General features: G+C 35.3%; 1 long non-coding RNA gene and 2 pseudogenes across 1 annotated transcript; all 3 read left to right on the forward strand.

Annotated features, from left to right (window-relative positions):
- The first annotated feature begins 6,407 nt into the window (after positions 1 to 6,407).
- LOC106008782 (olfactory receptor 5T7-like) lies at positions 6,408 to 7,321 on the forward strand (annotated as a pseudogene).
- A 3,752-nt stretch (positions 7,322 to 11,073) lies between these two features.
- Positions 11,074 to 12,351, forward strand: LOC101711083 (actin-related protein 2/3 complex subunit 2 pseudogene; annotated as a pseudogene).
- A 4,106-nt stretch (positions 12,352 to 16,457) lies between these two features.
- Positions 16,458 to 25,704, forward strand: LOC147820641 (uncharacterized). The gene is made up of 4 exons (XR_015448373.1): positions 16,458 to 16,895; positions 20,581 to 20,766; positions 22,375 to 22,443; positions 25,258 to 25,704. It is a non-coding gene; the product is annotated as an uncharacterized LOC147820641 (long non-coding RNA).
- The last annotated feature ends 767 nt before the right edge of the window (positions 25,705 to 26,471 follow it).

Consider the following 26,471-nt stretch of genomic DNA (forward strand, 5'->3'; position numbering starts at 1 on the left):
GAAGAAGGTGGAAAGGAAAGGGTGGTGCATTACCCTTCCCACAACTCTAAACTGACAGTGCAAGAAAAGGATGCTTCTGACTTGTGAGAGGAGGAAGGAATGGAGTTCAGGCCTTAAACTTGAAACCCAGTTCCCAGGCCACCCTCAATCCTGCTGATGGGAAATGCCCCATCCCTATCTGAAGGTCTATGCCTGCAGTCTGAGTCACTATACAGAGACTGCCTCTGTGTATCTCCCCCAGCCTCAGGCAGCAAGGCAGGAAGTGAGACTCTACCCACTGTGGAGCAGGGTGTGAATGTGAAATCCAGCATAGGCCTGTCTTAAAACTCAACAACAGGCCCACTTCAGTAAAATCCAGCATGCAGAAGAAAATAAGAGGCCCTGTACCAACAACAGGGCCCAGAGACAAAGCTTCCAGCAGCCCTAATATTGGATAGAGACCTCCATGTTGTGGGACAGACTCTCATCTTGCCAGCATCATGTCTGGCTTGTGGTAGGGTAGCAACACCCTCACCCAAGACTGCCTTGAATGAGCATCCCTGGTGTCCCAGTTCAGCACCAGCATTTGGGGCCATGGGACTGATACCACCACTCTTTTCCTCTCCACAGGGGGCACAGCCATCCTCAGACCAGTGTTTATAGACAGAGGTTACAGAAGTTCCCTAACACCATGCTGAGGACTGGTCCTCGGGGACAGAATCTTGTGCTTTGGCCTTTATCATGACCATCTGATTGGGCCACTGAGACAGTGCCATCCTCCCAACGTGGTGACAAGAACTGCCTTTCCAACACTACTCAAAACTTAGGGCACACAGCATGGTGTAGAAATACATTTGCTTAGGGTAGGAGAAGCTACACAGCCTAAGACTTTGTCTTGAAACTCAGTGCAAGGCTGTTGGGGATCCGAACAGACCCTACACCTAGGCATTCCCAGAGTGGAATCTGGAGCCTCCCTGGTCCCAGCAGAGACACACAGCTGTGGTGTCCCCACCAACATCATATATGTCCATGAGGAGACCTCAGACCACACTATAGCAATGTGGGCCTGTACAGGAATTGACAGGCTATAGGCTAAGGATGTGACATTGCTTTTTGTTCTTGGCAGCAACAGGCTTAACACTGGAGCCTGGGGCTAATGGGTCTTTGACCCAGAACCAATTACAATGCTTGATTTTAGCCCAAGGACAGTAGAGGAGACAGTGAAGACTAACTCATTCAAGAGGAGAGGTTTCTGGGGCCTTCTTACAGAACAACCCACCAATAACATATTTGGAACCAAACTGTGCTCCCATGGCCCTCTAGTTAGGAAACAGTGACAAAACATCAGCAGTAGATGTTAAAAGCAAGGATTGCAGTTTCCATCTAGTGGTATGGCACTGAAAATGGCTACCGGATTAAAACAAGGGAACAGATGCATAGATTTTGAGGAAAAATAAGCACAATGCTAGATCACAAAGAATATAATGAAAGGCCAGTCATTTAATAACCTTGTGATATCACATGCCAACAAAAATCCAAAGTATGACCTTGTGTAATAGCAACAATTTCCCTACAATGACCAATAGTTATCAGTGCAGGAAACAATGCCAGAGGGAGAATTTTAAAAAGAAATGTTATAAGTTACTGCATAACTTCAAAAAACACAAAGAAATAATTCAGTACACTAACAGAAACTTCACAGAGACAGAGATCCTTGAGTTTAAAAGAGCACTAAGTGAAATTAAAATTGTGATGCATTGAGTTAATTATAGGACAGAACAAACAAAAGACAGAATTAATGAGCTTGAAGACAGATTATTTGAGAACATACATTTGTAGGAGAAAAAACCAAAGATTGAATATGTGTGAAGAATGCTCTCAAAATATATGAGCATTAAACCTATTTCAAAATAATATTCAAAGCCACAGTGATAAAATTAGCATACTTTGGCAAAAACACAAGTACGTAGTGCAATGTGATATGATAGAGAATCCAGATGCCGGTCCATGCAATTGATTTTCAATGTACAAAATGAGAGAAATATTTGCAATCAATATAACTGACCAGATAGCAATGTCTAGAATATGTAAGGAAATCCTTAAACCCAACAGCCATGGGCTAGAGATTTAGCTCAGTGACACTGTGCCTGCCTAGCAAGCACAAGGTCCTGAGTTCAATCATTGGTACAAAAAAAACCCAGCCAAAAAACAGAACCTGATTTAAAAATCAACACTGGATATAAATTGTTAATTCTCAACCACCTGCTACATGCAAATATAGATGCTATGTGCAAATATAGAGCAAGTGCATGAAAAACGCTCAACATCACTAATTGGGGAAAAACAAATCAAAACCACAACAAGTTATCAACTCACCAGAGTAAGGGTGACTATTATTGAAAAGTCAAGAGATGCTAGTGCCTGGAAGGGTGTGTGGAAAAGAGACACTGTTGATGGGAATGTATATCAGTATAACCCTTATGAAATACTATACAATGGTCCCTCAAAAATTAAAAAAAATGTCTACTGTATTTTCCAGTTTTCTCTCCAGTGTATATATATATTATAGAAAAGAAATGAAATTGATATGGAGGAGAGCGGAAGAGACATCTACATCACCATATACATTGCACCTCTCTTCACAATAGGTATGAACTGGAAGAAGACACCTAAGTGTCCACTAACTAGTGACTGCATAAAGAAAATGCAGAAAATATACACAATGGAATACCACTTACCGAGAAAAATGAATGAATCCTGTCTTTTGTGACAACATGGATGGAACTGGAGATTATTGTGTTATTTGAAAAAAACCAAGCCACTGATGACATTTACCACAGTTTATCAGTCATGTGTGACAAACAATTGATCTCATAAAAGTGAGAGAAGAATGGAGTTACCAGCAGCCAGGAAGAGCACAGAGCTAGGGATGAGGAAAGGTTGGTCAGTGTATATACTACAGTAGAGTTAGATAAGAATATGGATTCTGCTGTACCATTATACAGAAAGGGGAAGACAGAAAGGGACAGTGAGCTGAATATTAAAAAAGAGAGAAAGAATTGTGAATGTTTCACCAAAAAGAAATCATTATTGTTTGAGAAAATAAATTGTTTAACCTATTTTACACAATTACACAATGAACACATATGTAGAAAACTCATATAGCAGCCCATCATCAGGTATAATGTAGTGGTTCTAATTAAATAAATTTGATTTAAATAAATAAAAGTGTAAAAAGTTGTGCTACTTGCATAAGGAAGATATTTTGAGTAATGGAACCCAATTGAAAGCCATGAAGCAATTTCACACATACGTGGTCAATTGATCTTCAACACACTTGAGGACCAGAGAGTTCAGCAAACGATGCTCCTGAAAACTGAGGGTGAACAAGGAAAAGAATGAAAGGAAATCCTCCACTGACACCACATAGAAAGATCAACTACAAATGAGTTTAATATGTTAACATAAGCCCTGTTTGGAAAGCCCTAGAAGAAATATTGAAGGAAAAGATTCAGGAATTTGGGTGTGGTGATGATTTCTTGGATGTGGCATCAAAGCCAAGTGACTAAAACCAAATTAGGAGTGGGAACACATCACAATAAACAGCGCCTGCACACCAAAAAGAAAAATTCAGTAGACAGAATAGGCAAACTACAAAATAGAAGAAAATATTTGCAAACCAGAGATCTGGTATAGGATTAATAATGTAAATATGTATGAAACCATTGGAACTCAATAGCAAAACATACCTAGTTTATACAGAGACAAAGAACTTGAATTTACTTTTCTTCAGTGAAAAAGTGGGCAACAGGATTAGAGAAAACCTTCACTTAAGGAATGAACTCAGTCCCTGCAAATAGATAGTTAAATGAACTGATTGCTAAATGATGAATTGAACATAGTATGTACATGACAATATTTGGAACACAGAAATGGTCAAAGGAAATTCCAACTTTGCTTTTATTTGCATAGCTCTTACATGCAGTACTGTAATGTATAACAGGACATAAAACTACAGTATTGTTCTGTACAGTACCATCAGGAAAAATTCAAGTACTGTATAAATACGGTGTATTCTACAATAAAGACATTGAGGCTCTGCAAACAAGATGTACAGAACTGTACAAAAAAAAAAAGAAAAAGATGACTCATAAGTCCGAGCTCTGGTTCACAAGTCAGAGGAGCACACCTCTGCTTGTGAGTCCAAACAGTCATTGCACAGGTAGGTCATTAAATGAAAAATATCTGTATAGTAACATATTCAATATCATTGATCATCCGATAATTGCAGATCAAAAGTATTTTAAACACTGTAACATTATACTGCAAATATAAACATTACTAGTAAAAAATAAAAAATTCAAAAAATAAAACTAAACAAAACAGTTCAAACAGGGCCTGAAGAGTGCATATCGGTCTGTAGCAGCAAATTAAGCCTTATTCCAGGACATTTACTTTTTTCATTATGAAGTAAAACATTATGTTTCTATTTCAGAAATAATTAAGGTGTATTCCCTAGGGGAATCTGTGGCGTTCATAAACAGTGAAACACCTGGATAAAAACAAGCTCATTTAGACACCTTCACTGTGCACCCAAACTAGTGTTTGCTGTTCCTTGGGTAAGAGAAATTTTCAGATAATTTGAAATATATCTGTGGAGCTAGAACCTAACATTTCAGGAATATCAATTTCAGTTTTAGAAAATATTTTTCTACTCAAAACCAAGTATTAAACATCACTTGCCTGTTCTATGTGTGAACAATATGTATTCATGAGGGTCTAATTTATGCAGAATTTTGTCCATGAATGTAAACAAACACTTCTTGGCAAAAAAAAATTCATTTATACTTGTATAAGTAAATATGAGTTAATTTTAATGACTGATGAACATATTTTAAAATAATAACAACTCACAAAATCTGTCAATAGAAGGTAAGGAACCATTCAACATTTCCATCATCTGGAGTCTTAAATTTTGATATAATAAGGAAATCTTTCAATAATTCTTTAAAATTTGTGTGAGTAATATCACTTACTCTTCACTCCATATTATTATTTGTTTTATATTTCTCAAGTTTTAGTTATTTAGAAACGCGCACACAACAAGATTTTTGTTTACTTTAATTCCCTGGGGTCCATGGACATTCTAGTAAGTACCTCAAAGCCATTCTACACTAATAGACAGGCAAGAATTGTGACAGTTGTGATGCACTGTGAGGAAGACTATGGACAGTCTTGATTCTAGAATTATTACCCAAGGAAGGTTCCGTAAGTGTGAAATAACATTCCTATACACACACGTCCATTCCTGCAGTGAGCTCTCAGTAAGTAGCTGTCCTTGTTCCTCTTATTATTTCCAAATTTAGAGTTGCATCATGAAGCTCAAGGTATTTGGAATTTTAAACCTTCTATTCAAGTTGAAATTACGGAAGTAGAATTACAAATAATTTAAAATTAATCCTTTATTATTTAGTCTTCAAGAATGGTAGTTATTTCTGTTGAAAAGTCTAAATCTCTTGAGCATGGGCCAATATTAACTTCTTTATACCATTACAACTTCTTTTTGGCAGCTGGTAGAAATAACTTGCTCATATAATTTACCTAAATCATGTTATTTGCTCAAAGCAAATAGATGGCTTCCATGTTGTAAGAAGGAGAATGGTGGTAAATCATGTGCATATTTTTAAACCGTATATTTTACAGAACAGTTTAATGTCTAAAGAAGAATTCAAGTATATAAACTATTATCAGAAGAAAAAAATCATAATTCAAAGTATCTTTCACTGCATTTTATTCTCTTAGGGTACTTTGTAGAACCAACAAATTTAGCTTATTTTGTAATTATAGTTTTTGAAAGATTCAATTTTAGCATAATTTTTCTTCAAAAATGAGTGCAATCCTGTAAAATAAATATTAATGTTCACAGTCTAGAGCTTATGGATTAATATATAAACACAATTGCTAACAGACATAGAATTGTCACTCTACCTCAATGTTACATCCTTGATATAATATGTCTTGCAGTACTATGAAACAAGGAGCTTTTTAGACGGTCAGTTTGTGTTCTACTGTGATTTAATATGAAAAGAGATGATGCAATTTTGGGGAGCATTAACCAGTTGACCTGATATTTAAGACACACGGCACTGTTGTATTAAGTGTGTACACACATACAGTTTTGCACTTGATTATACAGCAAGTGATGTCAGCATTCTTCTCAGTCCTATTTAGAGCTGATCCTGGGGAATTATATGCTATCTATACCCTCAGTTGTACATGTATGTTTATGGAGATACTTATGTGTACTTGTATGTTTATGGAGATACTTATGTAGGCATGGTTCCTGTTCTTTATGGGTGCTGTGAGGTTCATTTTCTCCTAGTGACATGATCTTCCATTTATGATTATCTTCAGTTTTGTCCTGGGACATGTCAGCATGGAGAATTTCACTGAAGTGACCATATTTGTGTTGAAGGGATTCACTGACAATGCTGGGCTGCAGATCATTTGCTTCTTCCTGTTTCTAGCAATTTACCTTATTACTCTTATTGGAAATTTAGGACTGATTGTGCTGGTCATTGGGGATCCCCAGCTGCACAACCCAACCTACTATTTTCTGAGTGCCTTGTCTTCTTTGGATGTCTGCTATTCTTCTGTTATTATCCCAAATATGTTGTTTGATTTCTTGTCAAAGAAGAAAGTCATTTCATTCCTTGGGTGTGCAGCACAAATGTTTTTTGGTGTAATTTTCTGGACCACAGAATGCTTTCTCTCGGCTGTAATAATTTATGACTCACTGCTATACTCCATTAGCATGATGCCCAGGGCCTACCTCAAACTCGTCACTGTGTCCTACCCCGGGGGGATTCTGCATGCCACTGTGCACACAGCGGCCACTTTCAGCTGGTCCTTCTGCAGACCTAATGTCACCCAGCACATCTTCTGTGATATCCCTGCTCTGCTTGAGATTTCTTGCTCCAACACTCACAGGAACGAGCTTCCACTGTTTTACTTTGCTGGCTCTATTGAGATATTTACTGTACTGATTGTTCTGGTATCCTATGATTTCATTCTGTCAACTATTCTCAGGACACACTCTGCAGAAGGGAAATGAAAGGTCTTTTCTACATGTGGCTCTTACCTAACTGCAGTGTTCATTTTCCATGGAACTGTTCTTTTCATGTATGTGAGACCAAGTTCCAGCTATGTCTTGGAGCACAACATGGTGGTGTCCGTATTTTACACCACTGTGATTCCTATGGTGAACCCCATCATCTAGAGTTTGAGAAACAAAGATGTCACAGAAGAACTGCAAAAAGTGTTGAGAAAATCTTATTTATGAATAAAATATATTTTCCACTCTAAAATATCACCAAAAATTAAAATTGACATTCTGTATGTCAGTATAAAGAGTTTAATGAAAGTTTAATTTATTAATATGAGTCTCTTCTTTGTGAGTGTTTAAGATATAGGACATGAGCAATCCTCTCCTGTGTTGTACTGAAAGCAGAAACAAACTATCATTGATTTGCATTTACAATGTTCATATCATTATGTATATATATTTCCACACATAGATGCTGGTATCACTACCTACACAAGCTTTAACATGCTGTGTATTTTATTCCCTTAACCTATCTAAATTGTGCTGTGTAGTTTTCCATGGTTATATTTATAAATAATCTTGTAGTTTTAGTTGACTGACTTGATCAAACAGTATCAGGCACTGGAAGTTTGTATTGCTCCCGTAATCCCAGAATATTTTCTTTAGAGATATGGATGCTTAGTTCCAACTTGAAGGAATTCCCTTCATTCTTTGCATCATACAGCAATCACATGATTGTTATCTTCAGATTTCTGGGAATCATCCCTGTGCTGACTGATGTGGGTGAAGTTATTCTGTTTTTATTATATATACATCCATAGCACAGGCATAAAACCCATTCTTTAACTTGATACCATTAACCATTGTCATTTAACAAGACTATACTTAAACTTGACAATAGCCACAACAACAACATGACCACAGTTCAATTAATTAAATAGAACTTTTCAGCAGTTTGACTCTTCCAATAAAGCAGTCTACATCTCCTAGTAGGAGATTTCCCACAGGCCTCCCCCATACTTAGCTTTTGTCTCTGTTTTCTTTTCATCACTACCAGGGAGAGGCCAATAGAGATTTCATCCTTCCTCACTGCCCAGGTCAGGAAAGGAAATGACAGAAAAGGAGCTCTGCTTTGCTGGTCCTGAGTTCTGGTCCTAACACATTTCATTTTCACTCCTCCTCTACCTCTTCATCAAAGTGACCCTAACTGTATTTTCTCTTCCCCATTCTTCTTTAATTATTACTTTTAAATTATAATTTTGTAAATTCATTTATGCCCTCAAGAATTCCCTTTATTCATTAATTATAGTAATGCTCTTAATACATAGACTGTAATCAATTATAGTTTTCTAAAATGTAATTAATGCATTTAAATAGCACTGCAACAGACAAATACAGTATATATAGGGATATATACTCCAATACATTCCTACGCAGAACCACAAAACCCATTTTATTCTTTTGTTGGGCAATTCCTTGTGATATCACAGCATTATTTCCTTTGAATGTAAAAGTTCAGATCACATCCATGATCTGTATGGAGTCAAAGAACACATGTTAGCACTGACCCAGGATATACGAGCTTATGTACATGTTTCAGTGTGTGTATATCACTAAGCATTGAAGAGTTCATTACACTGCTTACAATTATAAATAATAGTGAATTTTATGCATATACAAATTTAACATTGCATCATAGAACCAATCGCCAACATAGTAAAAGAATAAACCATAGAATTGAAAATTGTATGTTTGTTGAATTAATATATAGTACACTATTAATTCATAGGACACTGGATAGCATATACATATAAATAAAAATGATAAATAAAGAAATCTTGCATGATTAATGCCTGTACTTCATTTTATAACAATCTGAAAATTGGAAATGGAGTCATATTAAATGCTGTTACAACTCATAAACGTGGCACAGATTTAAAAGGTGACAACTTGAAAGTGGTGGTGAGGAAGTGAACAACTCCATTCTTCGGCTGGGAGTTTAATACTAATGGACGTTTTGCCACACAATTTACAAACTTCTACTAAGTTTATACACTCAACCAAATGAGACAATGACTTATAGCTAAATAAATTCACATAGAGGAGAGCAAAAGAAAACCCAAATGAAAAAATAAGACATTGGATAGTACATCAGAAAAATGTACATACATTTCTGTAAACTTATGGAATGTTTTGCTGATGAAAACATAAATTAACAAATAATTATGCATGGTAAATATCGCTTATGTCAGGAAATTGATTTAACTGGATAGGACTAGGGCATGCAAACACTTTCAATGTTGTAAGTACAATTTTATGGAAAATAAGATAGATTAATATAAATAAATATATATAAATATAAAGTCAGTTGTACTCCTATATAATATTCAGAATAAGCATCTTTCTAATTTAAGTAAAATATACTAATATGCTATTACTTATCAGAACTATTAAATTGAGTAAAATCCCTTTAGTTTTTAAATTTTCAAAAATTGAGTAAGCACCTGATATAAACAGCTTGAAAGACTAAAGGGTTATTTTGGCTCATGAATCAGAAGTGTGAGTCCGTGGTCCACTGATTCTATTGCTTTAGGCTTGCAGCAAGTCAGGAATAGGCAAAGAATAAGAAAACTTCTCAGCATGGCAGCCGGGAATCAGAGAGGGTCAGGGAACCAGAGAAGAAAGATCCTGGGACCAGAGATAGTACTCAAGGTCACTCCTGTGACTACTACCTTCAGATAGGCCCACTGCCTTTATTCATCACCTGCCTATAATGCCATCAAACTTTTACTAATGTAAATATTAACTATTAGTAATCTATTTGATGATGATGCAGACTTTATAATCTGATCATTTTCCAAAAGTCCCATCAACTCTCTACTAAAACTTTAGTTTTAGGGGACATTTTGATTCCATACCATAACTCTCCCATAGTTGCAACTATAAATAATATCACTTATATCTGACTGGATTGGCCAAGCATTACCAAATCTGAAGGAAAACCAATGCTTAGGTAAAACCAGATTATTTTCCATGGACTCACCACTACCTGATTCAAGTTCAAAGCAATCTCATGCATTCTGAGATCTGCCTAACAAGCTAATCACAGCATGTGGTTTGGATACCATAGGTAATATGCACAAATTCTTAGTGTCATCTCCTGGATAGCCTTAGGGTTGAATGTCTTCCAATTTTACCTTGCCTTCACAGGCATCAATTGAGATTATATCTTAGCATTTTTTCAAGATTCTACTTAAATGAAAAATAGTTCCCCAAAAAAGCACATTTCATAAATAAAATGGAAATGACAGAGAGTGTTAGTTCCTCCTACTGCTGAGCCATCTCCTAAGGTCATGGGGGTCCCAGCAGCCTGGTACCTACTTGGCTTTTGCTCTGTTTTCTTTTTTTGTGTGTGTCAAATTCTTTTATTGGTACATTTTAGGTATACAGCACAATTACATTTCTCGTTGGGAATTGTACCTTTACATGATGCATCTTGGTTCTAATTTTTTCTCCATTCCTAGCCCTCCCTTCACACCCTCCACCCTTCCAAATTTGCACCTTTACATAGTCTCTCTTGGTTCTTATTTTTCACCCTTGCCCAGCCCTCCCTTCAACCCCTCCATTCCTCCCTATTTACAAAGATTTTGCTCCTATTTTTCCACTTTCTCATATTAATCCCATTCCCTTCTATCCTTTCCCCTAGCCCTCCCACTTCCTTCCCCTTTTCTCCTTTTCTTTGACCTCTGCTACTCAGTCCCTTAGCAAGGCCACCCCTTCCTCATTGCCCAACTCCAGGAAAAACAGAAAAAGCTTTCTGGTGTGGTCTCACTTACCTGGTTGCCCACATACCTCATTTTCTTGGCAAATATATGTCTCTCAAACAGGTTTACATTTTCTGACTTTTCCTCATTTGTTTCATTTTCTAAAAATATCTTTTTAGGTGGCAGTGGTGGTGGCAGCAGCAGCTCGGCAGGCAGGTTCAGGCTTCCGGGGCCAGCCACTACTCTGATCCTGCTGGAGGTGAACAACCACAACCGCATCATCAAGGAGATGCTCGCATTCAAATTGGAGAACGTGGCTGCTGGAAATAAACCAGAACCAGTAGAAGTGACATTTGCAGATTTTGATGTAGTCCTCTATCATATTTCAAGTCCTAATGGAGACAAAACAAAAGTGATGGTCAGTATTTCTTTGAAATTCTACAAGAAACTTCAGGCACATGATGCTGAAGAGCTATTAAAGAGAGTCTATGGAAGCTTCTTGGTAAATCCAGAATCAGGCTACAATGTCTCTTTGCTATATGACCTTGAGAATCTGCCTGCATCCAAAGATTCCATTGTGCATCAGGTTGGCATATTGAAGCAAAATTGTTTTGCCTCTGTCTTTGAGAAATACATCCAATTGCAAGAAGAGGGCAAGGAAGGAGAGAACAGGGCAGTTATCCACTATAAGGATGATGAAACCATATATGTTGAATCTAAAAAGGACAGAGTCATAGTGGTCTTCAGCACAGTGTTTAAAGATGATGATGATGTGGTCATTGGAAAGGTGTTCATGCAGGAGCCCCCAGGTTCTCTTTAGCCGCAGGGAACTTCCTCTGGAGCTTAAAGACACAGATGTCACTGTGGGAGACATTGGCTACATCACCTTTGGGCTGTTCCCTTGCCATACTAATGCCAGTTCCTGAGACAACACCATCAACCTGATCCACACGTTCCGGGACTACCTGCACTACCATATCAAGTGCTCCAAGGCCTATATTCACACACGTATGCGGGCAAAAACATCTGACTTCCTCAAGGTGCTGAACCTTGCATGCCCAGATGCTGAGAAAAAAGAAATGAAAACAATCACGGGGAAAACATTTTCGTCCCGCTAACTCTTGGGAACGGAGGAAGAAGCGCTGGTGACAGAAGGCAGGATGGCTTGCTGCTGGATATTCGTGGCCCTTCATGTTGCACCTCTCCAGGTTCTAAGGGCTTCTCCTTTTGGATTCCATTTTGTACACGTTTGGAAAATAATCTGCAGAAACGAGCTGTGCTTGCAAGGACTTCATAGTTCCCAAGAATTTTAAAGAAAAAAAGAATTCCACTTGATCAACTTAATTCTTCTTCTTTTATCTTCTCTCTCTCACTCCGCTCCCCTCCCACCCTCTTTTCCAAGCTGTTTCACTTTGCAATATGTTACTGGTAATGAGTTGCAGGATAATACAATCTTAACTTGTTTTCTCCTAAGTATTTGAGTTCAAAACTCCTGGATCTGAAGAAATATGGTTGGAATAATTAATAAAGAAACTTTCTATCTTAAAAAAATATATTGTTTGAAATTTTATTTTGTGAACTCAGTTCTTCCGCAAGAGTTTCCTTGACAAATCAACCAAAGTACAAAAGTAGCCTTAGAACACAAAGTACACCCAAAGGATAATTCCCTAAAATATGGTTACATGATATATATATATACATATATATTTATTTTGGTACTGGGGATCAGACTCGGGTCCTTGTGCTTGCAAGGCAGGCAACTGAACCACTAAGCTAAATCCCAGGCCCTTGGTTACATAATTTAAGTAATGTCTCAATGGTATAGATGTAGAACACCTTCCATGACAATATTCTGCTACACAAAAATTGTTTTCCTCTTTTTGAGGAGCTCTGCTTTCCTTCAGTCAAATGTCAAACTAAGTCTTGCCTATTGACACCTGTCATTGGTCCTTCTCAGATGATATAAGAACTTACCTTGAGAATATGTGCATATATATGCCTATGTTTATGCCTATGCTTGTGTATATTGTTAAACCTTAAATGCTACTCAAAGTTACAAAGGATAAGAAATGTTGTGTTCTACAAGTTTTTAAACCTGCCCTCTATCAATCTTAACTAGTAATAGAATGAGAAACTGAGGACAATTAATATAATTATACAATTGCTGAATTAATAGTAAACTCAATCCACAGGATACTGCAGAAAGTATACATACATATTCATAAAGATAGAATATGCTTGCAATAATGTTTTTTATTTTAATAATATTTGTAAATACAAAATGGTATTAGTAACTTCAAAGTGCATAGTAAGAGAGAGAAATTAAAATATTTCACAACATTGGTGGAGTTTGGAAAACAATTTGTAAATAACAAAAAGGTTATATCAAAGAATAATCTCCAACCAAATGAATAAACATGGATGGAACAAAACTGAAGAATAGACATCAGGAATTTCCATAATAAGGCATTCAGTCATATATCATAAGAGGTTTTTATGTATGGACAAATTTTTATTGTAGTTTTTGATGAGTGTGTGTGTTTACAGGAGAACTGCATGTGAAGGACACATTGCCTCCTCTCCCCTCAAGAGAAGGAGAAATCGCATTTGGATCAGGGTTAATATTCACCAGAGAGGAAAAGTGTACAAAGAATTTCAATACTGATTATTAAAAACAAGCATATTTTCATTTTGGAAACTGCAAAGTAATAATACCACTGTTTACTAGAATTCTTAAAATTAGTAGAATCACCTCAGTTAATGATATATTTGTTAAAGTGGATAATTTTCAAATTGAAAATATTTTTAGAATATCATGGAAACTGAAAGATATTAAAATATAATTTTAAAAGATAGTTACCGTATTATGTGTAATAGACAAAATGAATTATCAAGAATGCACATAAAGATCAGAAAAATATACGATTAAGATTTCAATAAAAACAGAAAATGAACATGTAAAATTATATGTAATCTTATTTAAATACATTTATTCCTGTACAATTCATGCCCCATAAAACTACAGTATCTGTTTTAAAAGAAATGATTTAAAGCCGGGCGTGGTGGCACACATAGCTGTAATCCCAGCACTTCGGAGGCTGAGACATGAAGATCCGACAAGTTTGAGGTCAGTCTGGCCTGCACAATGAATGCAAGTTCAGCCTGGAATACGTAGCGAAACTCTCTCCCAATAAATAAATACATACACAAACAAGTTGAAAAAAATAAGTAAATATAGCAGCAAGGATCTAATGGCAATCATGACATTCACACTGTGCACCATGTCTCTCAAACTGCATCAATGAAGCAGAGATTGAAACAGCAGGGGTTCAATTTCTAATTTTCTCTTCTCCCTTCCTGTGGACTTTTCTCCTCTGGAGTGTTCCTATCACAGGAAAAGCAGCTATTTTTGCCTGGGTCCTTTGAATTACTAGATTCTTAGTGATTGAAGGATTTGGGGGGATTACATATTTGTTTTTTAAAATTTATTCATTATGCTTAATATAAATCCTACACTATCAATACTTAAAATGCGCTATACAGTACTGTTAACTCTAAGCATGATGTCTGTCAGCAAATCTCTGGAACTCACATTATGTGATTGAGACATTGTGTATTTTTTAGCATTTTTTCTCTGTTTCGCTCCCTGTGTGTGTGTGTGTTTCTTTATGTGTATGTGTGTTTTCCTTTGCAGTTCTGGTGATTGAATCCAATCCTTTACCCTGAGCCACATCCCCAGCACTGGCTGCCTCCCCTCTTTTATTGAGACCTGGTCTCACACTTGAATTCTCCTGCCTCAGCCTTCCAAAGTCCTGGAATTACAGTCCTGTGTCAGAGCTCCTGGCTTAGCAGTTCTTCATTTCTTACAAACTTTGGCTCTTGTCCCCAGCTTCATGATTTCTATGGAGTATTTTAATTATCTCATATGTAGGGTCATTGCATTGTTTGACCTTTGATTATTTTATTTCATTGAGCATAATGTTATTCTGGTTCATCCATGTTATTGCATATTGTAGGATATCCTTTTTAAGGCTAATATTCCATTGTTTATGTAAGTTACATTATATTTATTCATTAATAACTAATACATAGCTTAGTTCTTTTCTACATCTTGGGTATTTCAATTTATGGGGCAGTGAATATGGGAATAATAATAATACCTCTTTGAGATTATTCAAATATCAATACAGTTAGTTAAAATCCAGAATAGTTTTCTGGATCCTATAATATATAAATAAATTCAAAGTAGAATGTAAAATGTCCTTGGAAATTAGCAGACGCCTGCAGGCATTTACGTTCAAATGCTTTAGAGTTAATCCTCCAATAATTTTGACAATCCCCAGAGGGAGTCTCTAAAGTTAAAAAGTATCCATAAATTCTCCTCAAATACCAAATGTGAAGAAACACATAGACTCAAGACAGTAATTTCATTACAGGTAACAAAGATGGACTATTTCATGGGGTGACATACATTATCAAGATCTGAAGAAATGGTCCCAATTGTCAATGGCTTTGCCATTTGGGATATGGCAGCATTTCTGACTCAGTTTCTGTGCTTTCTACAAATTCATAATGCTTGTAAATCAATAGCACCTCACTGGTTTTCATATCACTACTTGAAAAAATATCCTGATAATGTGAGAGAAATATCAACTTGAAAACACATATTATATGTCCACTTAGAAAGTTTTTAATTTTGTATCCATATTATGTTATATCTAACAGTTGGTAAAAGTGAGAGGAGGTTAACTGTAAATGAAAGGATGTAGAAGTTTTAAAGCAGGTCCTGAGACAGCAGTGATTCATTCTCTCAATTTGATCACCTTCCAAGTCCTTAGGTATTTAGTGGCTCTGGACTGATTTTGACTCCCTAAAGTATTTGAACATCTAAGATTATCCAAATAAATGTAAGAATTAGGTCCATTTTATATCTTTCTAGGGAAAAAATTGCCCCTTCATATTGAGACATAGGAAGTGGTTTTTAGAGAAACTATTTCATGATACATTTTTTAATAATGGTAAGATGTTCATTTTGCACTGGCATCTGACTAAATTTTTTTCATATTATAAGTTTAAAATTAAACATGGTTATTCAATAATAATTAGCTGCGAAAAGAAAATTCCATTAATTTCTGAAACTGGAGAAGAAACATCTTTTTCTCTACATTACATCAATATTGGTAATTAGTTATGTATATTATGTTGTAATATTTTATAATTAGAAACCAAACCAAACGAAGCCAAGCCAAACCAACAATGAAAAGGATTTAAACTGTTTCTTATTGTGTTTAATCAGGGTATTTCTCAAATGCAGTGATTTGTTCTACATTTGTATTTAATATCAGAGTGGTGTCTGAAAGGGCATAGTAGCAGACTGAATACCCACAACCACATAAGCAGTACTATATGCCAGTTTCATACAAATGACCCATGATCGGTTTGGTGCATAATGTGAATTGTATGAAATGTTTGTTTACTTGTAGCTCAAGTACAGCTGGACACCATGGAGCCTCTCACTCTAAAGTGTGTATTTCTATTTCTTTCTTTTTAGGAAAAGGAAAATTGGTGCTCACAAGTTTTTATACCAATAATAATGAACTTACATTAAGATGCTGTATTCATCTTCTACTCTGCTGTATTTAAATCCTTTGGTTATAAGAAACTCGGGTGCATTTCATCTGGCTCACATATATTTGTCTACATAATGTGCGATGTCATGTTTGGAAGGAGTCCTTATGACATAACACACAGAGGATTCCAGAACACACCCAAGAATCCAGGAATATATAATCTTTACTATACTGTGTTATCTCTATGCTATTTTACAGCATACTTCTGATTTTACACAATGTATAAGTTTATAAAATTTTTACAAGATGTCATCCTTATATTGTTTAAATCATAGCATCTTTCATCAAGAGAATTTCATGAATCTTCATTTTTCTAAAACCAGTGCTAATGACCTCTCTTTCTCCTAATTTGCTCAGAATTCTTTACAGTACCCCAGGCCTCAGCATGATAAAGTTCATCTGATTTACTATATTCAAGTAAGTGTATTTCAGCTTTAGCATGAATACTCTGAAGGGAAGAATATTTCCAGTAAATTTATGTAAAAGCAACTTATATTAAAATGCCTTTGAACCACTTATTAGTAATAGAAGATAAGTAATGAAAACCAGTAGTGTATCTATTATCTAACAATACTATTGGACTGAGGCACACTGAGGTAGAAATATAACTGTCCTTACTTACATATTTAAGTATATACTTTACATATGTAAAGAAAAATTATTTCAAGGGGATTGTCATTATCACATGAAACGCAAAAATATGCAAATTTACTTGATCTATGAGAACTATTTCCAGCAAGGTTGGACACTTTGAATCACTTAATTATTATTTCAATCAAAATTGCCAGGACATATTTTTGCGTATGAGTATAGAATTTGAGATAAATTGTTTCTGCAAAATAAACATTCTATGCCTAGTTATCTATCTATCCATCTCTCTCTCTTTCTATCTATCTATATATGTATATACGTATGAAGTCTTCTCAAACTTTGAAAAATTTATGGATAATTGTATTGTTTTGCAGTGGATATTGGATATAGTAGCATGTAAACTAATGCCAGTACTTCTTTACTTCCTAAGACAATCAAAGTAAGGCTTAACAGTTAATAAGATATTTTTGTGAATATAATCACCCATAGTGAGCAGTAATGTTCTGCTACTTATAGGTATTCATATATAGTCTATTTTAAAAATTGCAGAAAATAGTATAGTTTTATTTGGAAATACTCAATATGGAAAGTTTAAATATATCTCATTTACCTAGTTTTGCATAATAAGAATACTCCAGGTGACAATATTTCAATATTCCCCCTATGATAATGTTCCTATAAACATAGGTCTTCTAATCACCCTGGATGGAGGGGCCCAATCTCACAGTGGTGATCACGTTCATTCTGCTAGGCATCACAGATATTTCTGAGCTGCAGGCTCCACTGTTTGCACTGTTCTTCATCATCTATGCAATCTCAGTGCTGGGCAGCCTGGGCATGGATCATCCTCACCCACATGGACCCCAGGCTGAAAACTCCCATGTACTTTTCCTCAGACACCTGGCTCTCACTGATTTTGGTTTTTCCACAGCTGTGGGACCCAAAATGTTGGGAAATTTTGTTGTGCATCCAAATACAATCTCTTATTATTGCTGTGCTGCCCAGTTTGCTTTATGTCTTCTGTTTATTGGCAGTGATCTTTTTATTCTGTGTGCCATGTCTTATGATGGCTACGTGGCCATCTGTAACCCTCTCCTCTACAATGTCACGAGGTCACAAAAGTTATGATGGGTGCTGGTGGGAATACCCTATCTCTACTGCACATTTATGTCACTCGTAGTCACCACAAAGATTTTCGTTTTGTACTTCTGTGACCACAATGTCATCAGTTATTTCTACTGTGACTGGATCTCCTTGTTATCTTTGCTGTGTTCAAATACACATGAAATTGAAGGGATAATTATGGCCTTTGCACCATTGGATTTGATTTCCTCTCTCCTGATGGTTCTCGTGTCCTAGTTGCTCATCTTCACAGCCATTCTCAGGAGGAAGTCTGCAGAGAGCAGGAGCAAGGCCTTCTCCACCTGTGGGTCCCATCTGACGGTGGTCACCATGTTCTATGGGATGCTGATATTTATGCACGTGCAATCCAAGTCCAGTCACACCAGTGACACTGACAAAATGTATACCAAATTTTGTACTTTGATCATTACATTGTTAAATCATTTGATCTACAGCTTGAGGAAAAAAGATGTAAAATGTGCCCTTCAAAGGACCTTGAGTGATATATACCATAGCTGTTCTTCAAGGCTACATGCAGTGGGAGTTCTATACATCAGAACTGGATGAGAACCTGCTGTTTTCCTTCAGAATGTACAGCAAGCACAGGCACTCTGACCACATATTTAAAAGATAAGCCTTCCACAAGCTAAAAACATGGCCTTGAAAAAGCTGCCAACTATTTGCCTTCCTTGAACAAGAGAGAAAAATTTCAAACAGTGACTGAATAAATGTTATATTAAACTAGAACAGAATTAGAGACTATAGACCTCAAGACCATGTGGCAGAAAAACGTCTTTTCCATGTCAGTGAGGACAAGCAATAGATACAAATGAGAAGTGAAATGATTCTTTAGCATATTCTCAACCATTGGAATAAACTTTTCAATGCGTGTGTGTGTGTGTGTGCGTGCGCGCGCATGCATGTGTGTACACTAATTAAGATAAATTCCTTATTGTAGGGCATTCTTTCCTTTGCTATCTAATTTGACTTCTTAATTTCCTTCCTAATTTATATTTTATTGTCTCTGGTGATCTAATGGATTATTACTCTTCCTTAACACTCACAAAATAACAACTGTATAAGTCATAATCTGTTTATTTATTTTTTTTACTTTTTATGTATTATTTTTTTAAAAATTCTTTTATTGGTGCAGTTTAGGTATGGTAAATATTTACATTTACAATTAGGTGCTTGTACCTGTACATGATGTATCTAAGTTCTTAATGTTTCCCGCATTACCTGTGAGCCCTCACCCCCTCCATTCTTCCCTGTTTACATAGATTTAGTTTCCTTTTTTTTCTTTTCTCATAATTTTTCCTCTCCATTCTTTCCTTTCTCCTTCCCCTCCCACCAACCCTACCCCTTTGGACCTTTTCTATTTCAACTTATCAATTATTCATTTTAATCATTTTAATCCTTATTTACACTTTCAGTTTCTAAAACATTCCTTCTAAATAACACAATTAACCTTCCCATCACCAGCCATCATATACTCATTCTCTGCTTAACCAAGTTAATTTTTCTGTAAATAAGTTTATACCTGTAAACTTCAAAAAGTAACTACTAATACCAAATCACTGTATCTTAGATCAGAAATTCTACAAATCAATTCACAACAATGTACACTAATCAATGACCTCTATTGTATTGGTTTTCTTAATGTATTAAGAAATTCAACCTAATTTTAACAGCATATTATTATAAATAAAGTCATGTAATAGAATAATCATCAGTATTGCTGCTCTAAGTTCAAATGAACATGGGTTGTGACCAGTGGAGAGACCACAAGTGAGTTATTTAAATTTTCTGTGCTCTACCCAGTGGCATCCTCTACAAATTCAGTCTCCAAATACACTTACTACAACCCTGCTCTAAGTGCTGAGGAAATATCTGGGCCCATAGTCTTACATGATCACATGGTAAAACAGATACACAACAGAAGGCAAGAGCAAAGGATACAAAATTAAAGATGGAAAATATCTGCACTGAAAAAGAAAGCACAGAGAGTGATGTGGACAGATTCAGTTACAAATAAGGTGGTGAGGGGTAGAATTGTTTTTAACTGCTATATTTGACACCATAAAGTTTTAAGCTAGACCACTGAAAGTGTCCTGGGTCATTTGGGGACCTACATTTCCAGGGAAGAGTGAGGAAATCCCTCAGTGGAAACTAGGAGAGAGTGTTGTATGGTGAGGGTTAGAGGTGCAGGGAGAGTGAATGGTGTCATTTCTTATCCTGGGTCCTTATAAAGGCTTAGGTGTGTACATCTCATGTGGTGAAGTCTTGTAGGGGTTGTGAAAATGATACACTACCACAAAGCAATATCACTGTCCAGTGGTAGAGATGAGACTGCGCTTTGACTCTGTGTTTTACCTTCATTCCCTTACAGTCTTTTTCAATGTGCTTCATAATTGACTAAGTAAAGCCAGAGAGAAGCTAAGGTGCTACTACAATAATTTTAAAAGTGAATTGATTGATCCTTATTCCAGGACAGTAACAGAGAAAGTGTTGAGTAGACTCCAAATACATCCTATGTTAAGAATCAAATTATTCTGATGAAAAGGACATGAACTTGGTAAGATATAAAGAAAATACCCCCCAAAAATTATTAAGCCTTTGCCTGAAGCAAGAAATGATAATTTTTTACTACATGACCCTAAATTTGTATAGCACTAGTATGTACCTGAGAGTTGCTCTGTAAGGATAAACTATGTGAATTGTATATCTTCAGCCTGTTCAGTTACTGTTTGAAATATAGTGTTTAGCAAGATATAATGTTACTGGTATCGCTACATTAACTGTATAGAAGTAAGACCAGCTGTTCATATTCCACAGTGATGTATTATCTTCTTTTAAAAAATATATTTATATTGTATAACATTCTGGTCTGGCACCATGTAACAGCTGATAAGACATTATTTCAGAAAAATAACTTCCATTATATGAGCTATGCAATGATCTAATAAAGTAACTGGGCAGTGCAAGTCATTTAAGTATTTGTTTCAAATTGCCATTGAATTGTATTATGCTTATTTAATAATACAATATAAATGCTTTCCAGCATAAGTTTTAAAGAAAATTTGTTAGTCTCAATTTAATAAAAACTTAAGAATTCTTCAAAGTAAATATCATATATAAAGTCATAATATCAATTGAGTGCTTTGCCAAAAAAAAAGCATAATCTGTCTAAATAATAGAAATTCATACAAATTAGAACAATATAAATTCACATCTTACAAAATGATGAGAAAGCAGGAAGAGACCATAAATATATGAAATTATGAAGATATACATGTGATGACAGATGGGCCCAAACAACATATTGAACAATGCATGCTATTTAAAATCTTGATTTGAATTACAAAGAAAACCAGGAATATTTATTAAATGGATTTTAAAAACATAGGCATCAAAGAAAAAATACATAATAATTTGAGGTAATATTGATTTAGGAGCAGGTATAACTTTGTGAAAGATTCAGAAATTTGAATAATATACTATATATTTACATGATATTTATAAACTAGTTGTTTGAATTCATAATACATCAATAAATTCCTAACTTTTAAAATGGAGATGTTGCACTTTAGACAATAAAAGTAAACAAATATAATTTTACAAAAAGCAACAATTTTTAAAAAATATTCAAATGATCACAAACTGGGATTTAAATAACATAATAAAATATCAAATTGAAATAAAATATTTACTTAGAAAATGAAAATATATAATATAAAATAAACGGAAATATAGAAAATAAATTAAAACATGCATTTATAGAAATATAAATAAAATATTACAAATGAGATTTCATTTCTCTATTGTCCTAAGCTTATTCCATGCAACATATTCAAAATTCATCCTCAATCCTTTTGGCCAAATTATTTCCATTAAAATGTAATGTAAGTGATGTTTACAATGAGTTCTGTAATTTATTTTTACACAACATTACAAATATAAAGATGTCTGGTGAAAGGCATAGAAACAGGAGGCTGAATGTTCTTTAGATGTCCCATAAAGTTATGGTTTTAGCATAGTTAGCAAATATGCAGCTAAAAGATATTACCACATACAGATTTTTTTTACCTTGGTGAGTTCACAGTATTTTAGTTTCAAAGAAATGCACAATGACAGTCTTAATTTAGCTCATATACTGAGAATATATTCATCTCATTGATTTCAGTTACAAAGAAATTATTAGAAGATAAACTTTAAAATGAATACAGAGAGCGGCAAAGATCACACAGGAAATGTAAGAACTCATATTCAATAATGTGTGTTAATAACAAGTTATCTAGAGGAATACACAGAACACTTTCAATAATTGCTATGGTGTATATCTTTGCTTTAATAGTTTTCATTATTTTCCACATTGTCTATGTTAACACGCACCACTTTGTTATAATTTAATTCTATTTCAGTATATTGTTTTATTCTGAATTTAAAATTGGTAACTAATGGCTTCTGTTTTTCTTCTAACTATATGTGTCAATTAAATTCATCAAGAAAAATTTGTAAAATATGAATAAATATTTTTCAAAAAATTTATTAAGTATTAAAATATGGTAGGAATCACAGTCTTCTGAAGATAGGGTCCAGCATTCCTATTATTGAACCAAAGGTTTTACACTGATGCTCTGATGAGGTGGATGTGGAATTCTTATGTATCTTGTGCAGGTGGATGGTATTGAGCCATAACATTTCAGTAAATTAATGAGGGTTATAAAATTCAAAGGTGGCAGACCCAGGATCTGAATGGGAGAATGTTTGTTTTGAGCATGGTTTCTACTAATCAGCTCTTATTCACTGTGCTATCAACACAATGAGTTATAAGAAATGTAGAGGCCTGTTTTATTATAAAATTCTCTAATGATACAGTTAAGGTGGATATTCTATGATATTACAATGATATTTAAAAGTTTTTTAAATGACAAGCACATTTTCTTATGTTGGATATTAGTTGCTCTTAAAATCACAGGAAATTCCATAATGGACCACACAGGCTTCATTATTTCCACTTAAAATGAATTTCTAAAATAATGCTCATTATAATGTCAAAGAATGTGTTAAATAAAAATTAAGTAAAACACAGCTTCAGCAAAAACAGAAATTATATTGCTTTAAGAGAGATACCAAAAAATTTCTCAAAAGGAAGAAGAGAAAAGGCAAGTATAAATATTTAGCATCACTGTTATTTTAGTGCCACTCTCTTCTGCATGATTCAAACAACAGCATTTTTCACCTCTTTGTTTCTGAGACAGTAAATGAGAGGGTTCAGCATGGGGATCACAATGGTGTAAAACACAGAAGCCACCTGATCCTCTCCCAAGGAGTAAGATGTCTTCAGTTTTAAATCAGTAAAGATTAGAGTGCCATAATAAAAGGTGACTCCATGGGAGGCACAGGTGAAGAAGGCTTTTTGCTTTCTGCCAGTGGAATTAATTTTCAGGATAATGGAAAGAATGGACACATAGGATCCAGATATGGTGATAAGGGACAGCACTAGGGTGGATCCACCAAAAGTGAATATTGTGATTTCAACATCATGAGTTTCACTGTAGGACAGGGCTAAAATAGGGGATAAGTCACAGAAAAAGTGATGGATGACATTAGAGTTCCAGAAATGCAGGGCTCTCTTGCAAGGTTCTCTTGCAGGCTGCACTAACAATGGAATCTATAAACCCAAAACATATAGGAGCTAGCGAGCAAGACATGGCACAGACTTGTGGACATAATGACAGGATAGTGCATAGGGCTGCAGTTAGCTACATACCAGTCACAGGCCATAGCTGAGAGAAAGAATCACTCACTGCCACCAAAGAATATAAAAAAGTACATCTACATGAAGCAGCCTAGGAAGGAGATGCTCATGGTGGAAGTCATTAAGTTCTGTAAGGATTTAGGGGTTATGACTCTTGAGTAGCTGAGGTCCAGAAATGGGAGGTAAGTGAGAAAAAAGTACATGAGGATGTGAAGCTGGGTATCCAGGTGAATGATTAGTATCATCCCCATGTTTACCAGCACTGTGATCAGGTAAATCAGGACAAAGAGCATGGAGAGGACCAGCTGTGTCTTTGCAGAGTCCATCAGCCCCATGAGGATGAAGCCAGGCACAGTGTTGAAGTTCCTAATACTCATGGTGTCCATTAACTGTGGAATAATTAAAATTAGTACTTAGCCTGACTACAATAGTCTTGATGTGAGGCCAAAATTAATTCTTAAGCACTGGGATTTTTAGTGATATGCTGCTTCTCTAAATTTCTCCCAGAGCTCAAATATCCACCACTCCTGACATCAGCTCAGAAGAGTAAACAGAGAACGATACTGTGTCAGAAAATTATCAGATCCCTTTGAAAATCATGTGCAGATCTAGACATCAGGAAACCAAGTCAGGATTAATTTGGACAAGAGAGGAAGGGACCTGAGAGTGTCCAGGATATAAAGTCCCTGGGAGCCCTGCCATAGGGAGGTAGAGATTTGAGTCATTAACAGGTCCCTTTGTCTACTTTTGAGTTAACTATTCAAAAACACTTTTCTTTTGAACAAAATAAACCTTCTCTCACTTTATTGAAGGTTGGGATTGGAGTGAGGGCAGCATGGATGTCTGTCTTCTACTACCCTTTCTTAACTTGATTATTCAAAATGACATTCATTCAAAATATTACATTTTAAAAATATGTACATTTTGAAATCCCAACTCTATATTCTTCTTTACAGAGCTTACCATTACTTGTATTAAGGCCTAAATGATAGTGAAAGTTTTTCTGACGAAATGGATGTTTTTCTGATGAAATACCCATTTTATTTTATATGACGTAATCCACTCAAATGTGAGGAATGATACTTACTGTGACACAAAGTTGCTGAAAAATAAAACTTCTTTAAGATTATCTGAGTAAAAACTGGTCAACTTAAAGTTACTCTAAGAGATAAAATATGAAATCCACTTAAGAAGCTTAAAATTTCTCAGACATATTTGTTTTTTGTTCATATAACCTATTGTTATGTATTAGAGCATACATTTTCTTAATGAGATAAATTACATCATGGTAGAAACTTTTTTCAGGGCCTGGTCACATGGAAACTTCCCCAGGAAGTCTTGTCTGAAAAGAATGGAGAAAGGAGCGGTGAAAATACAGTGAAGAGTGTACACTTTCCCTCTCACCTGCTGAACTCAGGGGGCTTCATTTAATGAGCGTTCAGAACACTGGATCATTTGGTCATCCTCAGGGCATAATTTCCTAGGAAGTATTGCTTGGGCTGGTTCCAAGGACAAAATTTCAAGGATTAAGTAAACAAAGACTTTGCCTATTCCATCAGAAACCACATCCAGAAAGCCAATACACACTTCATGCCCTTTTGAGATACTCTAAACAGTGGCTGAACTTCATTTTATCTACTTTTTAAATTGACATATCACTACATTAATTTGAAAAGAATAATGTTTACACTCAAGTGATCAATCAGGAAACTTTTGGATTAGGGTGATGAAGAACACTTTTCCAGGGACATTTATTTAATGACAGAAAATAAAGCTTGAGACATTACGATTTTCACCATAAAACTTTTTATATTTAGAAGTACAACATGATGATAGAGGTAAGGCATATTCATTAGAAAAAAATAGAAAACAGAATATTCATGCATTACAAGGAATGCAAGGCTTGCTAACATTTTGTTTACATACTAGTAATTTTCCCCATTATTTTCCTTTGTGCGCATAGAGATTATTTGTATGTGTACTTATAGCTCTGTAGTATTTTTGTAATACTGTGTAGTCGGTCTCAATTTTAGTATATGTGCTACCGAAGTGAGCACAATCAGTCTCAGTCTAATATTATAACAAAAACACTATAATCTAACATGACATATCTTAGGTTAGCCTTTTATTTTTTATTAATTTTATTGGTATATTTTAGGTATAGAATATGACATTCATCATTGGAAATTTCTAACTTTACATAATATATTTTGTTTCTTATTTTTTCCTCATTCCCTTGCTCTCTCTGCAACCCCTCCACTCCTTCTTATTTACAGATTTTGTTTCCATATTTTTCTTTTCTCATATTAATACTGTTCTCCCTTCCTTACCCCCAAACCTCCCACTTCCCTTTCCCCTTTGTACTTTCCTATTTCACATAATCAATTATGCCTTTTGATCTTTATTTACACTTTCAGTTTCTCACACCAGAGAAACCGTTCATTATTTACACGTGTCCTATTTATTTCACTTAAGAGTATGATCTCAATGTGCATCCATTAGCTATAAATGTCTCTAAT

Source organism: Heterocephalus glaber, unplaced genomic scaffold, assembly GCF_053883595.1.
Source record: "Heterocephalus glaber isolate CG9 unplaced genomic scaffold, H.glaber_assembly_v1.0 deba00001831, whole genome shotgun sequence".
Lineage (NCBI taxonomy): Eukaryota > Metazoa > Chordata > Mammalia > Rodentia > Bathyergidae > Heterocephalus > Heterocephalus glaber.